Source organism: Salvelinus fontinalis, chromosome 20, assembly GCF_029448725.1.
Source record: "Salvelinus fontinalis isolate EN_2023a chromosome 20, ASM2944872v1, whole genome shotgun sequence".
Taxonomy (NCBI): Eukaryota; Metazoa; Chordata; class Actinopteri; order Salmoniformes; family Salmonidae; genus Salvelinus; species Salvelinus fontinalis.
The window spans coordinates 22726035-22752038 of NC_074684.1; the positions used below are offsets into that span (position 1 = coordinate 22726035).

General features: G+C 42.9%; 1 pseudogene; it reads right to left on the bottom strand.

Annotated features, from left to right (window-relative positions):
- The window catches only part of LOC129817121 (laminin subunit alpha-2-like), a 191211-nt pseudogene that overhangs the window by 68419 nt on the left and 96788 nt on the right, over positions 1-26004 (bottom strand).

Consider the following 26004-nt stretch of genomic DNA (forward strand, 5'->3'; position numbering starts at 1 on the left):
ATTTACATTTAGGTCCAGGAACTCCTCAATACTTTTGAGTTAATATTCTCTAGGAGATGCAGGAACTCAAGCAGAAGAACATTTGAGGTCCCAGTACTCAGTTCCGGTGAGCTCCTGCCCAAGTCAAGTACTGTGCTAAGGTAAAAAGACAAATATTGTCCCGTTTGAAACACTGACATTTACAGCAAATCAAATAAATTTATATTATATTTTTGGGCCTCAATCTGATTAGGTGAGCCTGGTTCCCCAGTGGGTGGACATGCGCCCACCTAGGCCCAACCGTGCCTACGCCCCTGTGCTAAGGATGCCAGCAATTCTATTGCTATGGCTTCATGTAACACAGAGAGCCATGCCACCCCTCCAGCCACAGTTGTCCATCTATCCGTCCATCACCGTGACCTTCACTAACGTCCCCCAGACACCATCAAGCTCTTCCCTCTATCCCTCCATCCCTCCATCCCAGTAGTCTAAAATAAACAGTCAGCAAGGAAAGACACACACACACACACACACACACACACACACACACACACACACACACACACACACACACACACACACACACACACACACACACACACACACACACACACACACACACACTAAACAGCACAACAAGAGACCCAACAACACACAGTCTTCTCCTCTTCAAATGTCACTTTTACTTCAGAGTCGAAAGTAGCTTTTTAAATCTCTCTGTCTGTCTTTCTCTCTCTGTTAATGAGGGTCATCACCTCCCATCGCTGGCACTGTGTGACAGCCTGTCACTGCACTGTCACCCTGAGGCAGGGAGCTGGGGATGGCAACGCCTGCCTGCCTGGCGCTAGCTGATCTGAATGCCCCCCCCACGTCAGGTCTATTTCTATCTCACACACCCTCCCACACACAGACGCTGCGCTGCCTGTCAAAACCTGGCGACAGGCCCCGTGCTGAGCCCAGATAGGGAATGTACTAGGTAGATGTGGAGAGCTAGAGTGCTGCTGTTGAGATATAGGCTATATGGAGAAATCGGCTATAGTCACGCTAATGTGACATTAACAGGTAATTGCAGTTAGAGGCTTAAAAACACGCCTAGTAATGCTATGTAACTCCAACTTCAAAAACAGATAATATTATTTCAGTGCTGGCTAGACATCAGGGAGATGCCAGGAGAGCTGGCTTTGGTTTCTTTTGGGATAATTTCATTGTAGGTGATTGCTGTCACTTATTTGGAAAACTCTGATGCAATCACCTGACACAGCATCCTGTGATGAATATTCTAAGTGATCGATAGATAGAAAATAGAGTAGACTACAATCAACTGATGGTTGTGGATTACCTTGCAGCTGCATTGTCCAGTCCTGTCTACACAGGCACAAACATCCTGGTCTGCATCACAGGTTTGGATGTCCGAACCAGCCACATTGCAGTTGCAGGGAATGCATTGAGGGAAGTCCCGGTATCCCAGCCTACACTCACTGCACTTCTTTCCGTGAGACTGTTCCCGGTACAAGCAGCAGCCTGTGTTGGGGTTACACTGCTGGGTCATTGAGCCCACCTGGTTACAGCCACAGGCCTGTGGAGGAGAGTGTCAGGTATTCATAATCATTATACCATTAGATGAATCAATACCCAGTCACAAATGGTTAATCCATCAGCTTCATATGTTAAACATTCCACAAACTTTTAAGGTGAGGTAAATTTAGGGCTGTGGCGGTCATGACATTTTGTCAGCCAGTTATTGTCATGCAAAATGCTGCCAGTCTTATTGTAATTGATCGTTAATTAACATAAACACGTTTAGCATCTCCAGGCCTCCACACGTACAAGCCGCTGATGCATCTCTTTGGAATATCGACATTTTAAAAAGTATATTAAATCAATTTAATATACACCATCACTATAAATCCATTACTTATTTTAGTCAGGTCTAAAGAAACGTGAAGAAAATGTATTTCAGAAGATCAGAAAACGAGTTTGTCTACTGTAGGCCTATGTTATCTGGCTATGCTCCATGCCATAGGCTGCAGATTTGTTAATTTAGCTGACAAGATATGCTTATAAGTCCTGTGCCATTATTTAATTTTATATGATTTTATAATAAGAAGATTATAATTGAACGATAAAATAGAAAGGATAGTTTCCTATTAGGGAGAGAGTGCTCATATGAAGTGGCTATTTTGAGAGTAAAAGTGATCATTTGAAACAGGTTCTAAATACTAGATTTAGAGTTATTTGGCAACTTTAGTTGTGAATGATACAAACCTTATAATGTCTTAGAAATCAATACGTATATGGTCTGCATGATGCGACTGTAGGGTATTGATGATTTGAGAAAGTACCAAAGAAAGCTTGCTCTGTTCCTTGCCTCAGGGTGCACAGCTGTTGTCTCACCAAGTGATCATATTTTCACCCATCAGACTATTCTCAATTTAATCTCCTCTTTACTAATATGTAAACTTAGTTTAGATTTAGAATGGCCCATTAATCAAATGGGCAAGAACAGAGGCAGGGGAAGAAGACATCATCTGTATGCACTGGAATAGCTAATGGAGGCTTCACGTTTTGCAGACTATTTCGGTTTAATAGCGGAGCATGTGCCTAATATGAGCAGCTGAGAAATAAATATAAGAACACTTTTTTCAATCCATGCATCAACCACTGTTTGAGAAGCATGCTCTCGCTGCCCCGAAAGGTGATATTCTGCCCAAACTCTGTATGCCATGGGCTCTCCAACCTTGTTCCTGCAGTTACCCAGTGCTTCATTTGGGAAACCAAGTGAAATCTGTTCGGGAACATAGATAGTAACATGTTCTCATTAAACTGATGACAGCCTCTCTGTATGCTGGAGAAAGGAACAAAGGAGCGAGAGGAGGAGATGGATACACATGGTGGTGAGATATTCTGTATAGCTAAAGATAACAGGTCACCCAATGAATTATGAAAATATAAAATATGCCTTATTACTAGGCTATTCAAAATCAAATTCACTAACTGTAGGCTAACTGTAAGCTACACTGCACAATCAAAAAACCAACAGCATCGCCTAGGGCTATACATTCTCTCCCAGACTCATGGATGTACATTTTGGAGCGTAGCATAAGTAACCAGTCCATCGAGTATGCATAATAATGCCGTCCACAATTACTCTAATTTGTTTAATTTCGAAGTATAGGCTAGACCAATTATGTACCAACGACATTTTAAATCAGTTTTATATTGTGTTTTTCTGCCATGCCTAATATGTGATAGGCTACGTATTGTCAGGCTTGGGCTCATAAAACTATTGCATATGCATAAGATCTAATATGCAAATGTGTTGTTTTGAATTAAAGCGCTGTCCATTTTGTTGTTAGGCTTTGAAACAACATCCACAATAACCATATTTTACAGTTTTTCAACCTGCTGTTGAACTTCTTTCTTCAAATTGATCATCACAGTGAGGTGAGTTTTAAACGTACTATAGGCCTACAGTTGACGATATGTGTTCGATGTGATTTCCGATGGCATTTGCATTGATGTCAGAGTGGTTAGAGGGACAATGTAGCTTTTTACACCACCTCTAGATCAAAGAAGTTCAAAAGGAGCCCTGAGTACCAGGTCATTAAGACTTGATGTTCGTTAGCAAGTTGTAATCTATCTAAGCATGTCCAGAGTGCATAAAATGAGAATACCATGACTCAACGGTCACGTAGAATTTTACTGCGGTCATGACTCATGGCTGCCAATGTGGCAGGAATATGGTCACTGCAACAGCATACCACTGATTTCAATGCCTAGCACTTTTATAATAGGGCAAAATCGTCCCCGATTGCAGTTCCTAGGGCTTTCACTAGATGTTAACAGTCTTTAGAAAGAGTTTCAGGCTGGTTTTTGGAAAAATGAGGGAGAAGTTGTCATTTTTCTAAGTGGCTCCGATTTTGGCTGTAGTGTTTCCAAGCGCATGGCCCGAGAGAGCGCGTTCTTTTTGTTTATCTCCGGGTACAGACAATAACAATTCTCCATCTTAAATTGTATTGTTTATTTGCGTATTAGGGTACCTAAGGATTGATTATAAACGTTGATTGACTTGTTTGGATAAGTTTATTGTTAACGTTTGGGATTCATTTTGTATGCTTTTTGACCGATTGGATTATTGACTGAAGCGCACCAGTTAACCTGTTGGGGATGGGGGCGCTGTTTAGACTATTTATGCTAATGTGGCTAATTTTTTAAACGGCTTCCCACAAAATCCTTGATCGTACAATATGCATATTATTATTATTATTGGATAGAAAACAGTCTATAGTTTCTATAGGAGTTGAAATTTTGTCTCTAAGTGGAACAGAGCCCATTCTACAGCAATTTCCCTGACATGGAGTCAGATTTGAGAAATGTTGGCCACTCTTCTGAAGTCATTTAAAAGGGCACTGTCGTTGCTATGACTATACGGACACTTCTTACGTCTTCCCCTGGATGCCTTTACGTGATGACGATTCCAACGGTGTCGATTGCGCGTTCACAGGCCCTACAAATCAAAAAACTCTGAAGCTAGTCATTCTTTGGGAGCTGCGTCATGAGCCTAGAGGACCCCGGCGCGCACCTGTTCCAAGCGTTAGTTTAGCCTGTTATATTTCTCCGGTCATCTTTTCACTCGTTATAGGAGTTAAAAACATCATAAGGTAGTTAATTTAAAGCGTTTTATAGCAATTTATATCCGTTTAGTGCGATTTTGGGACATTTATTTTTGCAACGATGTGAAAAGTTGGGCACGCTTTTCAGTTCATCCCGAACGCAGTTGACATTTCCACATGGCAAGAGGACAGCTTTCCACCAAAAGACGATTTCTCCCAAGAAAGGATCCTTTGCCCAAGATACTGATGGAAGAACAGCTCAAGGTAGGACATTTTTATTATGATAAATCGTGTTTCTGTCGAAACATTTTAGTGGCTTAGAACGCCATGTTTTATGACGTAGCTTCGCTAGGCGCAAACTGTATTGAAAAGTAAGGATAAATTAAAAAATGTAATAACGCAATTGTATTAAGAATTAAATTGTCTATCAATCCCTGTCCACCCTATATTTTTTAGTCACGTTTATGAGTATTTATGTATAAGAGTAGATCACTGTCTAAGTGGCGCAAGGACATTTTCTTTACCAGCTTGTCTACATTTCACATTGTCTAACCATGATTTTGGTGGCTAAATATAAACATTTGCGATCAAACTCTATATGGAATGTGTAATATGATGTTACAGGAGTGTCATCGGAAGAATTCTGAGAAGGTTAGTGAAAAAATTAATATCTTTTGGCGATGTTGACTTTTATCGCTCACTTTGGCTAGAATCAATGCTGGGCTGCTAATTGCTATGTGCTAAGCTAATATAACGATTTATTGTGTTTTCGCTGTAAGACACTTAGAAAATCTGAAATATTGTCTGTATTCACAGGATCTGTGTCTTTCGATTCGTGTATGCTGTGTATTTTTTACGAAATGTTTGATGATTAGTAGTTAGGTAAACACGTTGCTCATTGTAATTATTCTAGTCCATTTGTGATGGTGGGTGCAATTGTAAACTATGCCATCTACCTGAAATATGCACTTTTTTCTAACAAAACCTATCCCATACCATAAATATGTTATCAGACTGTCATCTAATGAGTTTTTTTGTTGGTTAGGGGCTATAAATATCTTAGTTTAGCCGAATTGGTGATGGCTACTGGTGTTGGTGGACAAATAAAAGATGGTGGAATATGCTAATGTGTTTTTAGGTAATAGATGTACATCTTTACATATTGTGTCTTCCCTGTAAAACATTTTAAAAATCGGAAATGTTGACTGGATTCACAAGATCTGTGTCTTTCATTAGCTGTATTGGACTTTAATGTGTGAAAGTTAAATATTTTAAAAATATATTTTTTTTGAATTTCGCGGCACTGGTTTTTCAGTGGGGGGGGGGGGGGGGATGCCGCTAGCGCCACGCTGATCCTAGACAGGTTAAACTGAGTTTTTATGGATATAAAGAAGGAATTTATCGAACAAAATGACCATTTGTAATGTAACTGAGACCTTTTGGAGTGCCAACAGAAGCAGATCTTCAAAGGTAAGGCATATATTATATCGCTATTTCTGACTTTCGTGTCGCAACTCCCTGTTTGAAAATGATTTGTTATGTGTGCTCAGATAATCGCATGGTTTGCTTTCGCCGTAAAGCCTTTTTGAAATCTGACACCTTGGCTGTAAGTTATGCTTTATTGTGATGTATTGCACTTGTGATTTCATGAAAGTTTAATATTTATAGTAATTTAATTTGAATTTGGCGCTCTGCCGTTTCACCGGATGTTGGCCAAGTGGGTCGCTAGCAAAACGCCTGCGCCAGAAAGGTTAAACAGTTTAAAATCACATTACATCATTTAAAAAATAGTTTAATCTTTACTCATTCATTTTATACAACAATTAGATGCAAGCCTCACAACTGAGACTCTTGTATAAACAGAGTTATGGTAATGTGGCTGTAATGTCTCTCATGAGTTTTACAAACATTAAACGAAATGGACCGTTCGTAGCTGGATTCTCCCCCGACCGTGTACACATTCTCCAAAACATGGTCATTGTTCAGTTCTCAAGTTCTATGATTTTATTTATTTTATTTATTTTATTTCACCTTTATTTAACCAGGTAGGCAAATTGAGAACACGTTCTCATTTACAATGATGGAGAAGAGGTTCCGTTGTTCTCCTGTGAAACCTCTCTATACTGCCTGGCCATGAGGAGAGAGACTCCTCTAGGAATTTAGGACATGCGATAATGGAGCCTGGGTGTAGGGGGAAGAGAGACGTGGTGAGAGAGGGGGATAGTGCTCGCTATACCCAAAGAGGGCCACGTCATGACAGTTCATACTGCGAAAGCTTTGATTGGTTGGAGGTCGTCCTCCGGAAGGGATCATAATTACCATGTATGTCTATGGGAGGGGGTGAGGCCTACGAGCATCCTAGGTTTTGTATTGAAGTCAATGTAACCAGAGGAGGACAGAAGCTAGCTGTCCGGCTACACCACGGTGCTACCCCAGAGAGTGCTGTTGATGTTAGTGTAGACCTTCATTGCAAAACAGTGTGTTTTAATGAAGGAAACTCCACAGACATTGATCTGGCGTCATGGGACAGCCCTTTCCTACTGTTCTGGATATAACCCCCACCTTGGGAATTTCCCAGGAGACCAAGCTTACCTTGATTACCGAGAGGGCTAAGGTTTGAGTAGAGACCATAAAACCTGAGTATAAGCTAAGGTTGTAATGGTTGTTGAAACTCTGAGACTATCGATACCGACAGAATAAGAGCAAATCTTCGATACTAATTACTAGTCTGCAGCTAGGAATTGTGTACCATTGAATGAGAAGGCCGACAACCACCGAAACACCTATTCTATAAGAACATTTCTGAATGGGACTCTGAAGTATCCATTCTAACCACGAAAGACAGGCAGATGAACTTCCAACAGAAAGAAGGACGATTCCAACTGAGATCACGACAACACACTGAGCGTAAATATATATATTGATTGCAAATATTCCCGAATGAGTGAGCGTTCATGTGCAAAGGATTAGCATTTCAATTGTTATAATTATCAACTGTGTAGTATCTTTTGTCTTTCGTGCCCTTCTCAGTCACTTTGTCTACCAAGCCACCATACCGGTTTAGCCCACTAGGGCACATGCAATATAATTTCCTTGTAACTATATCTATTTGTTTGTGCATTTCTCTGGTTATTTAGTTAGTTAAGAAATAAACACTATCATTGTCAACTCTCTCCTGACATGAACTGAATCCATGTTTCATGTGCCCTCTCATCCACTGGCAAATTGAATGTTTCCTCTTCAAGTACCCCTATCAATTTAATTTAATTTATTTAATTACTGTATGTAGAGTCAATCACATACACAATCACATTATTACACATCAATGATTTTACTTCTTGCTTGGACTAACTAACTGTGTAGTGTGTTATGTTATTGTTTATTGTCTTCCCAGTCAAATCCTGTCCTGCACTGAAGTCAAGCCTCTGAACAACTCAACTCATGCCTCATACCTTCATTCAATTACTGCTGTGATCCCTTCCCAACACTGTGTAAGTAGCCCTCTCATTCCCATTCCCCCTAATATTGTACAACACATGCCTTTATTAACTGCTTTAGGTTAATTTGTCTTTGACAATTTTTGAAACACACTTTGTCGTCTCCGTGCGTTCCACGCCTATACCGTGGGTCTCCCATCCTCCACCATTTTTCAAGTCACCAGCCTCCACTGAGACTAAGGTGAAATAACTGAACTTTTAAGTTTAAGATGAAGATGAAGATGAAGCCCGTAAGGTAGACTGAATTATTAATTATCACAGCGTAAAGGGCAAGTCTTGATTAGAGGGCAATTAAACAATCATTTGCTTATGAAGATCCAAATGCCAGGCTAAGGTCTTATTTGTTGATTTTGCCTCAGCTTTTATTAATACAATCCAGCCCTCCAACTTGGCTCAGAGACTGATATACACTTTCTCATTAGATGGAGGCCTGGTGCTGTGGATCCTTGATTTCCTTAGCAAAGGGACACAGCAGGTCAAGATGGGATAGTAGATGTTGGACAAGTGCACCACTAGCCATGGGATCTCCTCAAGACTGTGTACTTTCTCCTCTGTTGTACATCTTGTACACTAATGACTGTAAAACCTCCTACCCTGGTAAACCCCTGGTAACGTTTGCAGACGACACAGCACTGGTCATCCTTCAGGGTGATGAAGAGGAGCACGGGCCAGTCTTGGAGGACTTTTTGACGTGGTGTGACAACTCTCACTTAGTGCTCAATTTAAAAAAAGACCAAAGAGATGCTCATCGACTTTAGGAAAAAACTTCCCCACAGAATGTTGTCAAGGGGCAAGACATAAAGGTAGTGGAGGAGCAAGGGTGCAACTTTCACTGTTGAGCACCTTCAATTCTGACATTGCATTTTTGGCCCCCTTGGTTTTATTTTTGGAACCTGATACAAAACGAGGCAACGGTGTGCTTTAGGACCATACGGACGCCTCCGAGCGGTCGGTTAGGCTGTTTGGAGTGTTTATCCGACTGAAAAAAAATAAAAATAATAATAATTATGTCCCTCCCACTTCTAAAACCAAAGTTGCGTTGAGTATAAATATCTGGGTGTTGTACTTGACCATAGGCTACAATGGGGAAAGTGTACTAAGAAAGGACAGCAAAAACTATTTTAATGTTGATCGTTGTCACTGTTTTATCATCTGCTGGTACGGAAATGCTCATGACTCTCTGAGAAATATGTTAAGATTTTTTTTTTTTTCTGGGGTCAAGCAGATGGGGCTGGAGGTAATTTGTGATATTAGAGCCTTCACAAAAGCCCACAAGGTACTGATGGACCCCAGACATCCTCTTTACCAGGAATTTGAGCTTCTCCCCTCGGGGCGACGTTACAGCGTACAAGGGCACCAAACAATAGGGCCAAACTATCCTTTGTCCCAGTGGCAGTAAGGCTACTGAATGTTTAAAACCACAAATAGGACCAGCGGGCTGGCCTACAGCTAACATTGTAGTTGACAGAGTGTTTTGTTGTTTATAGTGTATGTAGTGTACATTGATCGCTCATGAACATAACTTTTTCTACCAGTATTTACTGTCTGTATATGTTCTTTGTCTATCTTCCATTATGTGTTGTTATGTATGCACAGAGCCACAACAAATTTCCCCATTGGGATAATAAAGTCATTGTCTATTATCACATCGATTGAAGGGTCTTGTGGGGGCTGGGTATTTCCAAGAATCCTCTATCACCTCTCTAGAATGTAGATTACAGTATGGCTGTGTTAACACAGGCAGCCCAATTCTAATCTTTTCTTCAACTAATTGGTCTCTTGACCAATTAGATCAGTAAAACATGTGATGTGAAAAGATCTGATGTGATTGGTCAAAATACCAATTAGTGTAAAAAAGATCCGAATTGGGCTGCCTGTGTAAACACAGCCTAAGTGAATGGGTCACATTGTGCATTCAAGTGTTTGTTCAATGTCTCAATGATTTACAATTACATTTAGATGCACAGTCTAAAGAATGCTGTTCTACATTCACACCTAACTGCATGTACATTCGTGGCCAAACGTTTTGAGAATGACACAAATATTAATTTCCACAAAGTTTGCCGCTTCAGTGTCTTTAGATATTTTTGTCAGATGTTACTATGGAATACTGAAGTATAATTACAAGCATTTCATACGTGTCAACGGCTTTTATTGACAATTACATGAAGTTGATGCAAAGAGTCAATATTTGCAGTGTTGACCCTTCTTTTTCAAGACCTCTGCAATCCACCCTGGCAAGCTGTCAATTCACTTCTGGGCCACATCCTGACTGCTGGCATCCCATTCTTGCATAATCAATGCTTGGAGTTTGTCAGAATTTGTGGGGTTTTGTTTGTCCACCCGCCTCTTGAGGATTGACCACACGTTCTCAATGGGATTAAGGTCTGGGGAGTTTCCTGGCCATGGACCCAAAATATTGATATTTTGTTCCCCGAGCCACTTAGTTATCACCTTTGCCTTATCGCAAGGTGTTCTATCATGCTGGAAAAGGCATTGTTTGTCACCAAACTGTTCCTGGATGTTTGGGAGAAGTTGCTCTTGGAGGATGTGTTGGTACTATTCTTTATTCATGGCTGTGTTCTTAGGCAAAATTGTGAGTGAGCCCACTCCCTTGGCTGAGAAGCAACCCCACACATGAATGGTCTCAGGATGCTTTACTGTTGGCATGACACAGGACTGATGGTAGCGCTCACCTTGTCTTCTCCAGACAAGCTTTTTTCTGCATGCCCCAAACAATCGGATGCCCCAAACAGAGAAAATGACTTTACCCCAGTCCTCAGCAGTCCATTCCCTGTACCTTTTGCAGAATATCAGTCTGTCCCTGATGTTTTTCCTGGAGAGAAGTGGCTTCTTTGCTGCCCTTCTTGACACCAGGCCATCCTCCAGAAGTCTTCGCCTCACTGTGCGTGCAGATGCACTCACACCTGCCTGCTGCCATTCCTGAGCAAGCTCTATGCTGGTGGTGCTCCGATCCCGCAGCTGAATCAACTTTAGGAGATGGTCCTGGCGCTTGCTGGACTTTCTTGGGCACCCTGAAGCATTCTTCACAACAATTGAACCGCTCTCCTTGAATTTCTTGATGATCCGATAAATGGTTGATTTAGGTGCAATCTTACTGGCAGTAATATCCTTGCCTGTGAAGCCCTTTTTGTGCAAAGCAATGATGATGGCACGTGTTTCCTTGCAGGTAACCATGGTTGACAGAGGAACAACAATGACTCCAAGCACCACCCTCCTTTTGAAGCTTCCCAGCTGTTATTCGAGCTCAATCAGCATGACAGAGTGATCTCCAGCCTTGTCCTCGTCAACACTCACACCTGTGTTAATGAGAGAATCACTGACACGATGTCAGCTGGTCCTTTTGTGGCAGGGCTGAAATGCAGTGGAAATGTTTTTTTGTGATTCAGTTCATTTGCATGGCAAATAGGAACTTTGCAATTAACTGCAATTCATCTGATCACTCTTAATAATATTCTGGAGAATATGCAAATTGCCATCATACAAACTGAGGAAGAAGACTTTGTGAAAATTAATATTTGTGTCATTCTCAAAACTTTTGGCCACGACTGTATATGTACAGGTCAGTTGAGGTTGATGAAGGGAGGACGGTTCATAATAATGGCAGGAACGGCAGGAACGGCAGGAACGGCCTGAATGGCAGGATACCATTCAACCTATTCCGCTCCAGCCGTTACCATGAGCCCGTCCTCCCCAATTAAGGTGCCACTAACCTCCTGTGGTACAGGTAACTGCCAAAATAAAGAATACAAATTATATTGAAAGCAGTTGCTTCGACACAGGTATGGTTCCTGAGTTAATTAAGCAATTAGCATCCCATCATGATAAGGGTCATGTATAAAAATGCTGGGCAGGGCATTATTTTGGTTACCATGGCTATGCCCCCATAGGATGACAATGCCCCCATCCACAGGGCACGAGTGGTCCCTCTGTGTTTTGATTATGTAACCCATATGCCATGGCCGTCTCAGTCACCAGAGCTCAACCCAATAGATCTCTTATGGGAGATTCTGTAGCGTCGCCTGAAACAGCATTTTCCACCACCATCAATAAAACAACTAATTATGCTTCAGGATATCTACTTCCCCAGAGACGGATGAACTCGTGTATACCATTTTTATGTCTCTGCGTGAAGTTTGAAGGAAGTTTCTAACTAGCGCAGATACCTATAGACTTTACATCAAATCAAATGTTATTGGTCACATACACGTGTTTTAGCAGATGTTATTGTGGGTGTAGCGAAATGCTTGTTTCTAGCTCCAACAGTGCAGTAATATCTAACAAGTAATATCTAACAATTTCACAGCAATACACACAATACACACAAATCTAAGTAAAGGAATGGAATTAAGAATATATAAATATTTGGACGAGCAATGTCAGAGCGGCATAGACTAAGATACTGCACAGTAGAACAGAATACAGTATATATATTATTAGATGAGTGTCACGATCGTTGTTGTAAGAATCGGGCCAAAATGCAGCGTGGTTTGGGTTCATCATCTTTATTACGTGAACCGGCAAAAAACAATAAAGAACAAAACGAACGTGAAGCTATGCAGTGCTCAAAGCAACTATACACAAACAAGATCCCACAACAACCCAGTGGGAAAAAGCTGCCTAAATATGATCCCCAATCAGAGACAACGATAGACAGCTGCCTCTGATTGGGAACCATACCAGGCCAACATAGAAATAACAAAACTAGAGTACCCACCCTAGTCACACCCCGACCTACCCCAATTTGAGAATAAAAGGCTCTCTAAGGTCAGGGCGTGACAATGAGTAATGCAAAATATGTAAACATTATTAAAGTGACTAGTGCTCCAATTATTATTAAGTGTCCAGTGATTTCAAGTCTATGTATATAGGGCAGCAGCCTCTAATGTGCTAGTGATGGCCATTTAACAGTCTGATGGCCTTGAGATAGAGTGTAGAGTGTAGAGCTGTCACAACGTGTCCTGGACAGATGACAACCTTCGCACGGCAAGTGCGGGGACCTGGTACAGGACGTACCGGGCTGTGGAGGCACACTGGAGACACAGTGCGTAGAACCGGCACACATTGTACAGGAACGATAACATGCTCCTCAAGGCGAGTGCGGAGAGCTGGCACAGGACGTACTGGGCTGTGGAGGCGCACTGGAGACCTGGTGCGTGGAGCTGGCACAGATGGTACCGGACAGATGACACGCTCCTCAGGACGAATACGGGGAGCTGACACAGATGGCATCGGACGGCTAACTCGCTCCTCAGGGCGACTGTCTTGCCTTTCCAGCCAAACCAACAGCTCTTCTGCTTCCCTCTCTTCACATTTCGCCAACCACTCCTCGAAGGTCTCCATCTCAACACTCCGTTCACTCTCTCTCAATCTATCCAATGCTTCCTCCATGGTCTCTGACTCACCCCTCAGCGTCGCCGACCACCCCGTGTCCCCCCTCCCCAAAATCTTTTTGAGGCTGCTTCTAGGGCCTACGTCGTGGCCGCGAACCCCGGTCTCATCGCTGTCCCTCCTTCGCTACTTCCGCCTGCTTCCCTGGCAGGCTTTCGTGTCTTGCCAAGACTTCCTCCCAAGTCCAGGATATTCTCTCATCGACCTCCTCCAAAGACAAGGATGCCATCTCCTCCCGGGCACGCTGCTTGGTCCAGTTGTGGTGGGATCTTCTGTCACGAACATTGTTGTAAGAATCAGACCAAAATGCAGCGTGGTTTGGGTTCATCATCTTTATCACGTGAACCGGCAAAAAACAATAAAGAACAAAACGAACGTGAAGCTATGCAGTGCTCAAGGCAACTATACACAAACAAGATCCCACAAAAACCCAGTGGGAAAAAGGCTGCCTAAATATGATTCCCAATCAGAGACAACGATAGACAGCTGCCTCTGATTGGGAACCATACCAGGCCAACAAAGAAATAACAAAACTAGAGTACCCACCCTAGTCACACCCCGACCTAACCCAATTTGAGAATAAAATGCTCTCTAAGGTCAGGGCGTGACAATGAGTAATGCAAAATATGTAAACATTATTAAAGTGACTAGTGATGGCCATTTAACAGTCTGATGGCCTTGAGATAAAAGCTGTTTTTCAGTCTCTTCGGTCCCAGCTTTGATGCACCTGTACTGACATTGCCTTCTGGATGATAACGGGGTGAACAGGCAGTGGCTCAGGTGGTTGTTGTCCTTGATTATCTTTTTGGCCTTCCTGTAACATCAGATGCTGTAGGTGTCCTGGAGGGCAGGTAGTTTGCCCCCGGTTATGCGTTCGGCAGACCGCACCACCCTCTGGAGAGCCCTGCTGTTGTGGGCGGTGCAGTTGCCATACCAGGCGGTGATACAGCTCAACTGTCGTGTCGTGACTGTCATGTCGTCTGCAATCGTGATGATTGAGTTGGAAGTGTACGTGGCCAGGCAGTCATGGGTGAACAGGGAGTACAGGAGGGGACTGAGCACACACCCTTGTGTGGCCCCAGTGTTGAGTATCAGCGAAGTGGAGGTGTTGTTTCCTACCTTCACCACCTGGGGGCGGCTCAGTTGCACAGGTCAGGGTTCAGACCCAGGGCCTCAAGCTTAGTGATGAGCTTGGAGTGTACTATGGTGTTGAAGGCTGAGCTATAGTCAATGAACAGCATTCTTATATAGGCATTCCTCTTGTCCAGACGGGATAGGGCAGTGTGCAGTGCGATCGCGATTGCATTGTCTGTGGATTTTTTGGGGAGGTAAGCAAATTGAAGTGGGTCTAGGGTGTCAGGTAAGGTAATGGTGATATGATCCTTGACTAGTTTCTCAAAGCACTTCATGATGACAGAAGTGAGTGTCATTTAGTTCAGTTACCTTTGCTTTCTTGGGTGCAGGAACAATGGTGGCCATCTTGAAGCATGTGGGGACAGAAGACTAGGATAGAGAGAGATTGAATATGTCCGTAAGCACTCCAGCCAGCTGGTCTGCGCATGCTCCGAGGACGCGGCTAGGTAGCTGTCTGGGCCGGCAGCCTTACGAGGGTTAACATGTTTAAATGTCTTACTCATGTCGGATACGGAGAAGGAGAGTCCACAGTCCTTGATAGCGGGCCGCGTCGGTGGCACTGTGTTCTCCTCAAAGTGGGCGAAGAAGGTGTTTATCTTGTCTGGAAGCAAGACGGCGATGTCCGCGATGTGGCTGGTTTTCCCTTTGTAGTCCGTGATTGTCCGTAGACCCTGCCACATGTGTTTTGTGTCTGAGCCATTGGATTTAGACTCCACTTTGTTTCTATACTGACATATTGCCTGTTTGATTGCCTCAAGGAGGGAATAACTACACTGTTTTTTATTCGGCCATATTCCCAGTTACCTTGCCATGGTTAAATGCGATGGTTCGACCTTTCAGTTTTGCACGAATGCTGCCATCTATCCACAGTTTGCGCTAATGCTAGTTAGCATTGGCTCACGAAACTACCTCTACCCTCCTTCATACTGGACACAGAGACATAAAATGTCGATGTGACCTTGAGCAAAGACCTTAACCCTAACTGCTCCTGTAATTCTGCAAAATGATGTAAATGTGAAATGTAGATTCTGGAGTGTTTCCTGAGACAGCATTTTCCATCAACAAAACACCAAAAGATGGAATTTCTTGTTGAAGAATGGTGTTGCGTACCTCCGATAGGGTTCCAAACACAGAATCTATTCAAAGGCACATTGAAGCTGTTCTGGCGGCACGTGATGGCCCAACGTCTTATTAAAAACTTCTTGTCAATAGGGGGGCGCTATTTTCACTTTGGAAAAAATCGTGCCCAATTTAAACGGCCTCGTACTCTATTCTAGATCATACAATATGCATATTATTATTACTATTGGATAGACAACACTCTCAAGTTTCTAAAACTGTTTGAATTATCTCTGTGAGTAAAACAGAACTCATTTGGCAGCAAACTTCCAGATAGGAAGTGAAAATTCTAAAAATGGGGCTCTGTTTCAGGGCCTACCTATTCAATCGCCTTATATTTATCGATATGCATGCACTTCATACGCCTTCCACTAGATGTCAACAGGCAGTGGAAGGTGGAATGGGGTGTCTAGCTTGATCTGAGGTCGAACAAGAGCTTTTGGAGTGGCAGGTCAGGAATTTCCTTTCTCTACCAAGGCGCGAGGCGGAGCTCGACATTAGCTTCTGAAAAGCTTTCGGTTTACACAGCAAATATCTCCGTCTCTGATTTTATTTGATACATGTGATAATATAATCGTAAAGTAGGTTTTTTCAACCCAGTTTTATCAGTTTATTCAACGTTTATTGGGACTTTTGGAGTTTTCCATTCTTTGAGGGTGGGAACGTTATCAACCTTGGCTAGCATTGTTGGCGCGAATTCGACAGAAGAAAAGGACATTCTAAAACCAAACAACGATTTATTCTGGACCAAGGACTCCTTGTACAAGATTCTGATGGAAGCTCAGCAAAAGTAATAACAATTTATGATGTTATTTCGTATTTCTGTGGAAAATGTTGATTCCTATTCTCTGCCGTTTTGGCGAGCGCTGTCTCACAATAACGCAAGCTGTTTGTTATGGTAAAGTTATTTTAAAAAATCTAACACGGCGGTTGCATTAAGAACCAGTGTATCTTTCATTTGCCATACAACAAGTATTTTTATGTAAAGTTTATGATGAGTTCTTTGGTCAGATTAGGTGAGTGTCCAAAATATCTCTGGAGATTCTGGTGAATCGATGCTACGTATTCACAATGTATAATCAGGATTTGTAGCTCTAAATATGCACATTTTTGAACAAAACATAAGTGTATTGTATAACCTGATGTTATAAGACTGTCATCTGATGAAGTTATTCAAGGTTAGTGATTCATTTTATATCTTTTGCTGGTTTTTGCGATAGCTACCTTTTGCGGTGAATAAATGCATTTGTGTGTTTGGCTATTGTGGTAAGCTAATATAATTCTATATTGTGTTTTCGCTGTAAAACACTTAAAAAATCTGAAATATTGGCTGGATACACAAGATGTTTATCTTTCATTTGCTGTACACCATGTATTTTTCATAAATGTTTTTTGATGAGTATTTAGGTATTTCACGTTGCTCTCTGTAATTATTCTGGCTGCTTCGGTGCTATTTGTGATGGGAGCTGCAATGTAAAACTATGATTTATACCTCAAATATGCACATTTTTCGAACAAAACATAAATGTATTGTATAACATGTTATAAGACTGTCATCTGATTAAGTTGTTTCTTGGTTAGTGACTAATTATATCTCTATTTGGTCGGTTTTGTGATAGCTACCTATGCGGTAGAAACATGGTGAAAATATGCGGTTGAGGCTTTGGCTATTGTGGTTAGCTAATAGAAATACATATTGTGTTTTCGCTGTAAAACATTTTAAAAATCGGAAATGATGGCTGTATTCACAAGATGTTTATCTTTGATTTGCTGTATTGGACTTATGATTTCATGAAAATTATATTATATGATATCCCTGTCCCGTTAGGCTAGGCTATGCTAGTCAGCTTTTTTGATGAGGAGGATCCCGGATCCGGGAGAGAGAAGTGGTAGAGGTTTCAAGACACTTTATATGTTGCCGTTTCTTTTTTTTTGGCAGTTACCTATACATATTGTACCTAAAAATGAATATACATTCATACAGTAGCCTTATAGCTAGCTCATATATGTATATAGGACTAGCTCATTTCAAATATATGTTATTATTTACTGGCAGTCTCTATGGGGTGCCACAGGGTTCTCGGGCCGACTCTTTTCTCTGTATACATCAATGATGTCGCTCTTGCTGCTGGTGATTCTCTGATCCACCTCTACTCAAACGACACCATTCTGTATACTTCTGGCCCTTCTTTGGACATTGTGTTAACAAACCTCCAGACGAGCTTCAATGCCATACAACTCTCCTTCCGAGGCCTCCAACTGCTCTTAAAAGCAATTAAATGTAATGTTCGTCGTCGGGAGAAGGAGAGGAGGACAAAGGTTCAGCGTCGTAAGTGTTCATTATTTTAATCAAACACCTGAACACTGAACAAACAACAAAAACAACAAAGAACAGTCCTGTAAGGTGACGAAAAACACTAAACAGAAAATAATCCCCCACAACTCAAAGTGGGAAAACAGGCTACTAAATATGGTTCTCAATCAGAGACAACGATAGACAGCTGCCTCTGATTGAGAACCACACACGGCCAAACACAAAGAAATAGACAACATAGACATACAAACATAGAATGCCCACTCACATCACACCCTGACCAAACAAAAAATAGAAACATACAAAGCAATCTATGGTCAGGGCGTGACAGTAAAACTAAATGCATGCTCTTCAACCGATCGCTGCCCGCACCTGCCCGCCTGTCTAGCATCACTACTCTGGACGGTTCTGACTGAGAATATGTGGACAACTACAAATACCTAGGTGTCTGGTTAGACTGTAAACTCTCCTTCCAGACTCACATTAAGCATCTCCAATCCAAAATTAAATGTAGAATCGGCTTGCTATTTCGCAACAAAGCATCCTTCACTCATGCTGCCAAACATACCCTCGTAAAAGTGACCATCCCACCGATCCTTGACATTGGTGATGTCATTTACAATATTTTGACAGTTTTGGAAACTTTGGAGTGTTTTCTATCCTAATCTGTAAATTATATGCATATTCTACGATCTGGACCTGAGAAATAGTCATTTTATCTTGGGAACGTTATTAAAAAATTAAAATGTTTAAATCTGACGCCTAGCGTCAAGAGGTGTTAAATAGAAATAAATACATGTACAGTCTATCACATATGGCTTTTCAGTAACAGGCGCAGTTAAAACCTAGTCTTGCTAACACCGGCCTCTCTACGTCCTTGACTTGAGACACAGCTCTCTGTAAAATCAGGTTAGGCAAAATCAGGTCAGAAAGCAAGTCTATGGATATCTGCTAGCACAATCCCCAGCTGCTTCAAGATGTCCACTATCATCCCAGTGCCCAAGTAAGGGAAAGTAACTGAACTGAATGACTACCGACCCGTAGCACTCACCTCCGTCATCATGAAGTGCTTCGAGAGGCTAGTCAAAGATCACATCACCTCCTCCCTCCCTGACACACTCGACCCTCTCAAATTCACCTACCGCCCTGACAGATCCACTGATGACACAATTGCCATTGTACACTGCACACTGCCCTCAGCCATCTGGACAAAAGGAATGCACATGTGAAGATGCTGTTCATCGACTACAGCTCAGCCTTCAATACCATAGTGCCCTCTAAGCTCAACACAAAGCTCACGGCCCTGAGTCTGAACTCACGGCCCTGGGCCCTGGACTTCCTGTGCAAGGATGACATGGGTCCCATTATGCCTGTCGAAAACCAAACACTGCATTCCACAGTAAGAACCTCATACCAATGGTCAAGCATGGTGGATGTCGTGTGATGTTTTGGGATGCTTTGCTGCCTCAGGACCTGGACGACTTTAATAGAAGGAACCATGAATTCTGCTCTGTATCAGAGAATTCTACAGGAGAATGTCAGGCCATCCGTCAGTGAGCTGAAGCTGAAGTGCTACTGGGTCATGCAGCAAGACAATGATCCAAAACACACAATCAAGTCTACATAAAAATGGTTAAAAAGCAACACATTTCAAGTTTTAGAATGGCCTAGTGAAAGTCAGGATCTAATCCCAATTGAGATGTTGTGGCAAGACTTGAAAGAGCAGTTCCTGCTTGAAAACCCACAAATGTCACTGAGTTAAAGCAGTTCTGCGTTGTGACGCTGGCACCCTGCAGACAGACGAGAGGAGGAGGGGAGGAGATGGGTTGGATATTATCAGATTTAAAAAGGAACAGTCTAAGTTCAGCCCCAGCCAAGTCCTCTCAGATAAAGGAAAAGGTACAGTACAACCATGTCCTCTTCTGTCCTATTCCTGTGTTGTACTACTGTCTACTATCCTCAACTCATACATAGTATGCAAATCCAACAGCTTGCAGATTGCTAGACATTGGAACACATTTGCATTGTATAACTGGCTCATTATTTACTTGAAAAAGTCCTAGTGATCTGCAGAGAAAACGCAGGCACAGATGGTTTCCTATAGGACTGGTTAGCGGGGACATCACAGATGGTTTCCTATAGGACTGGTTAGCGGGACATCACAGATGGTTTCCTATAGGACTGGTTAGAGGGGACATCACAGATGGTTTCCTATAGGACTGGTTAGCGGGGACATCACAGATGGTTTCCTATAGGACTGGTTAGCGGGGACATCACAGATGGTTTCCTATAGGACTGGTTAGCGGGGACATCACAGATGGTTTCCTATAGGACTGGTTAGAGGGGACATCACAGATGGTTTCCTGTAGGACTGGTTAGCGGGGACATCACAGATGGTTTCCTATAGGACTGGTTAGCGGGGACATCAGAGATGGTTTCCTATAGGACTGGTTAGCGGGGACATCACAGATGGTTTCCTATAGGACTGGTTAGCGGGGACATCACAGATGGTTTCCTATAGGACTGGTTAGCGGGGACATCACAGATGGTTTCCTATAGGACTGGTTAGTGGGGACATCAGAGATGGTTTCCTATAGGACTGGTTAGCGGGGACATCAGAGATGGTTTCCTATAGGACTGGTTAGCGGGGACATCAGAGATGGTTTCCTATAGGACTGGTTAGCGGGGACATCACAGATGGTTTCCTATAGGACTGGTTAGAGGAGACATCAGAGATGGTTTCCTATAGGACTGGTTAGCGGGGACATCAGAGATGGTTTCCTATAGCACTGGTTAGCGGGGACATCAGAGATGGTTTCCTATAGGACTGGTTAGCGGGGACATCAGAGATGGTTTCCTATAGGACTGGTTAGCGGGGACATCAGAGATGGTTTCCTATAGGACTGGTTAGCGGGGACATCAGAGATGGTTTCCTATAGGACTGGTTAGCGGGGACATCAGAGATGGTTTCCTATAGGACTGGTTGGAGGGGACATCACAGATGGTTTCCTATAGGACTGGTTAGCGGGGACATCACAGATGGTTTCCTATAGGACTGGTTGGAGGGGGCATCACAGATGGTTTCCTGTAGGACTGGTTGGAGGGGACATCACAGATGGTTTCCTATAGGACTGGTTGGAGGGGACATCACAGATTGTTTCCTGTAGGACTGGTTGGAGGGGACATCACAGATGGTTTCCTATAGGACTGGTTGGAGGGGACATCACAGATGGTTTCCTATAGGACTGGTTGGAGGGGACATCACATATTGTTTCCTATAGGACTGGTTGAAGGGGACATCACAGATGGTTTCCTGTAGGACTGGTTGGAGGGGAGATCACAGATGGTTTCCTATAGGACTGGTTGGCGTGGACATCACAGATGGTTTCCTGTAGGACTGGTTGGAGGGGACATCACAGATGGTTTCCTATAGGACTGGTTAGTGGGGACATCAGAGATGGTTTCCTATAGTACTGGTTGGAGGGGACATCACAGATGGTTTCCTGTAGAACTGGTTGGAGGGGACATCACAGATTGTTTCCTATAGGACTGGTTGGAGGGGACATCACAGATGGTTTCCTGTGGGACTGGTTGGAGGGGACATCACAGATGGTTTCCTATAGGACTGGTTAGCGGGGACATCACAGATGGTTTCCTATAGGACTGGTTAGCGGGGACATCAGAGATGGTTTCCTATAGGACTGGTTAGCGGGGACATCACAGATGGTTTCCTGTAGAACTGGTTGGAGGGGACATCACAGATGGTTTCCTATAGGACTGGTTGGAGGGGACAGCACAGATGGTTTCCTATAGGACTGGTTGGAGGGGACATCACAGATGGTTTCCTATAGGACTGGTTGGAGGGGACATCACAGATGGTTTCCTATAGGACTGGTTGGAGGGGACATCACAGATGGTTTCCAATAGGACTGGTTGGCGGGGACATCAGATGGTTTATTACAGGACTGGTTGGCGTGGACATCAAAGATGGTTTCCTATAGGACTGGTTGTTGGGGAAATCAAATGGTTTCCTATAGGACTGGTTTGCGGGGACATCACAGATAGTTTCCTATAGGACTGGTTGGAGGAGACAGCTGCTTTTTTCCTTTCCTTCTTTCTCCTCATTCTGACAGCATGGAGTCCAGATGGGATCTAGGATGGGTCAAGTTTTTAATTGTGGCTGTCAGAGAGAGAGAGAGAGAGAACAGGTCAGGTTGATGGTTTCATCACACACTGAAATCAACATCAAGATCACACTGTGCGTCAGCCACATTATGTCGCAGCGATCTGTGACAATGATCATCAACTTGTTTTTAATGAAACACTACGAGCAGTTTCCCTGTCACCATTATAGTGTCGGCAATTTGCACCAACAGCGGCCCTGTTTCTGTATTCCTAATGTTGATTACTCCATCTCCGCCCCATGCCTCACCACCACCACTTGAATCAGTTAGGACTGCCAGACTATTTCAGAGAAAATGTACTTCTTCTCACCAACCTCGATAGATTTCATTCAAATGGAAGTAGTGTGTTTTGCTGCAGAGCTTTTAACCATGCAGATGATGGCAGCCATTCCATTCTCTTGAAGAATTCCTTTAGGCATTAGACCTAGCTGCATGTTTAGCTTTTGAGCTCTACCTTGTCTCTAGTTTTCATATACTATCAATAACTATCAATACCTCTATATTTTCTCTATATGAATCATCTTATTGTATTGCATGTGTATATGTCACGTTTTGACCTTAGTTCCTTTTTTATGTCTTTATTTTGGTTTGGTCAGGGTGTGAGTTGGGGTGGGCATTCTATGTTCTATATTCTATGTTTTGTTCTATGTGTTGTATTTCTGTGTTTGGCCTAGTATGGTTTCCAATCAGAAGCAGCTGTCAATCGTTGTCTCTGATTGAGAACCATACTTAGGTAGCCTGTTCCTACCTGTGTTTGTGGGTAGTTGTCTCTGATTGAGAACCATACTTAGGTAGCCTGTTCCTACCTGTGTTTGTGGGTAGTTGTCTCTGATTGAGAACCATACTTAGGTAGCCTGTTCCCACCTGTGTTTGTGGGTAGTTGTCTCTGATTGAGAACCATACTTAGGTAGCCTGTTCCTACCTGTGTTTGTGGGTAGTTGTCTCTGATTGAGAACCATACTTAGGTAGCCTGTTCCTACCTGTGTTTGTGGGTAGTTGTCTCTGATTGAGAACCATACTTAGGTAGCCTGTTCCCACCTGTGTTTGTGGGTAGTTGTCTCTGATTGAGAACCATACTTAGGTAGCCTGTTCCTACCTGTGTTTGTGGGTAGTTGGTTCCTGTTTTTGTGTTTGTTTCACCATTCAGGACTGTTTCGATTTTTGTTGTCATTCACTTTGTTATTTTTTGTCTTTTTCCCGTGTTCAGTTAATAAATGTAACATGGACACTTACCACGCTGCATTTTGGTCCGATCCTTCATATTCCTCATCGGAAGAAGAAGAGAATCATTACAGTATATCGAGTTATATATCAATAATCCATTTGGCTATAAGCTGTAATGTATTTTTAATTAACTTGGCATTATAGTGAAATGGGATATTTTGGTAAACGGAGACTAATTAGTTATCTTCAGACATAATCAACAGAGCAGACTGCACTGCAGAGAACGGCGAGGCAGATGAATGATAAACTGTTATGGGCCAGGCATTGAAGTTTGTGATTCAACACAGGTTGTTTATGTGGATTTACACAGACAGTCACCACCTGCACTTCTCAGTCTTCTCTCTCTCTCCATCCTAATTTATCTTCTCAAAGCCAAACATTCTCAAACACACTGCTACATCTGGCATACAGGCTGTCTGGCAGGCGGGCAGCACTCCATAACATAAAGCAACACCCCGCTCTTCACAGGAGACTCAGACAGTCAGACAGGAACAGGGGTTTTAACACATTGCAGGCTCTGATACTCATGTACCTCTTATACTCACGTTGGCAGGTGTCGCAGGTGGTTCCCCCGTAGAACCCCTACACTTCAGACAGGAGCCGGTGATGGGGTCGCAGCTCCGCGGTGAGGCCAGGTTCAGGTTACCGTTACACTGGCAGGGCTGGCACAAGCCCCCCTTAACCACCGGCTGACCAAAGTAGCCATTGGTGTATCTACAGTGACCAGATAGGGAGCGGGAAATCAAGACTGGTGGCTAGGACCCTGAGTGTTTCCTTACCCTACTGTATGAGATGACCAGGAGAACATCTGGGCCCTAGTTCTAGGTAAGGACGGGACAGGGTGAGGTTTTTCTTTCTGACTAGGAATAACTGCAGACCGTTGTTATAGTATAGCTCATTCATGACTAATTTGAGCAGGAAGGAGTGACTGCACTGTACAGTATTGGACTGAATGATCACTGCTCAGCTGGGGAGAATGTGTTTCCCATAAGTAGAGTTAAAGTATAATGACGGAAATCAACATATGACCACCATGCCTCTGCTCCTTTTCAAGTCTGTAGTGAAACTGGATAATGAGCAATCACATCAAGCATGCACAGCTTTATATGACTGCCGCTCAGTGTTTCACTTAGATGGCTTCAGTCATGAAACAGTAGGCAGTTTCATTGGCAGTCAAAACAGAGAAACAATCTGAAAAGGCAAACGTGTGAAGCCACAGACAATATCAATATTCCCCCTACCAACTCTTATCTGCACTGTCCTGCTTTTCCCGCCATATACTGTATCTCCTCAGAAGTCAGTCATGTTCTGTACTGATAAAGATATACATTCCATCTATTGCCTCCTTGTTAAATGGTTTCTACAACTCTTATCTCCACACCGCCATTCTATCTGCATGATACCAAATGGGAAAAGTAATCATTCAATATCATGCGCAGCGGATTCCTTTAGTCGCGGAAGACTTATTAATTTAATATGTTATTGCTTCCGAATGTCTTATGTGAGAAGGAGCCATTGGCGTGGAACAGTGAGTACGTGTCTGTAATTTCATTTGAACCATCATGCGGGTGTCTTGGGGAGTAGACAGCACTAACGCAGATATCATGGCCAAACATGGGTCCGGACTAAATGGGATATCAGGCACTTTTAGTGTCCTGCTGACTGGGCAATGGACTGCTGTAAACTATACAGCACTACCAGTTGAATATGAAGACATCTAGGTCAAAGCTAGGATAACTCTGTTCTCTGTATGGGGAAGCACACACTTAAAAGGAAACCTGTCCTCATACAGAGTGAGTCCTGATCAACATATTTCATGCATCCTAGTCTGGGTGCCGAGATTCTATGCATGCAAAATGTACACTTCACATATAAACGCCCCTTTTTCAGGATCCTGTCTTTCAAAGATAATTTGTAAAAATCCAAATAACTTCACAGATCTTCATTGTAAAGGGTTTAAACACTGTTTTCCATGCTTGTTCAATGAACCATAAACAATTAATGAACATGCACCTGTGGAACGGTCATTAAGACACTAACAGCTTACAGACGGTAGGCAATTAAGGTCACAGTTATGAAAACTTAGGACACTAAAGAGGCCTTTCTACTGACTCTGACAAACACCAAAAGAAAGATGCCCAGGGTCCCTGCTCATCTGCGTGAACGTGCCTTAGGCATGCTGCAAAGAAGCATGAGGACTGCAGATGTGGCCAGGGCAATAAATTGCAATGTCTGTACTGTGAGACGCCTAACACAGCGCTACAGGGAGACAGGACGGACAGCTGATCGTCCTCGCAGTGGCAGACCACGTGTAACAACACCTGCACAGGATCGGTACATCTGTACATCACACCTGCAGGACAGGTACAGGATGGCAACAACAACTGCCCGAGTTACACCAGGAACGCACAATCCCTCCATCAGTTCTGACTGTCCGCAATAAAAAATAAATAAAAAATAACATTTATTTAACCAGGTAGGCCAGTTGAGAACAAGTTCTCATTTACAACTGTGACCTGGCCAAGACA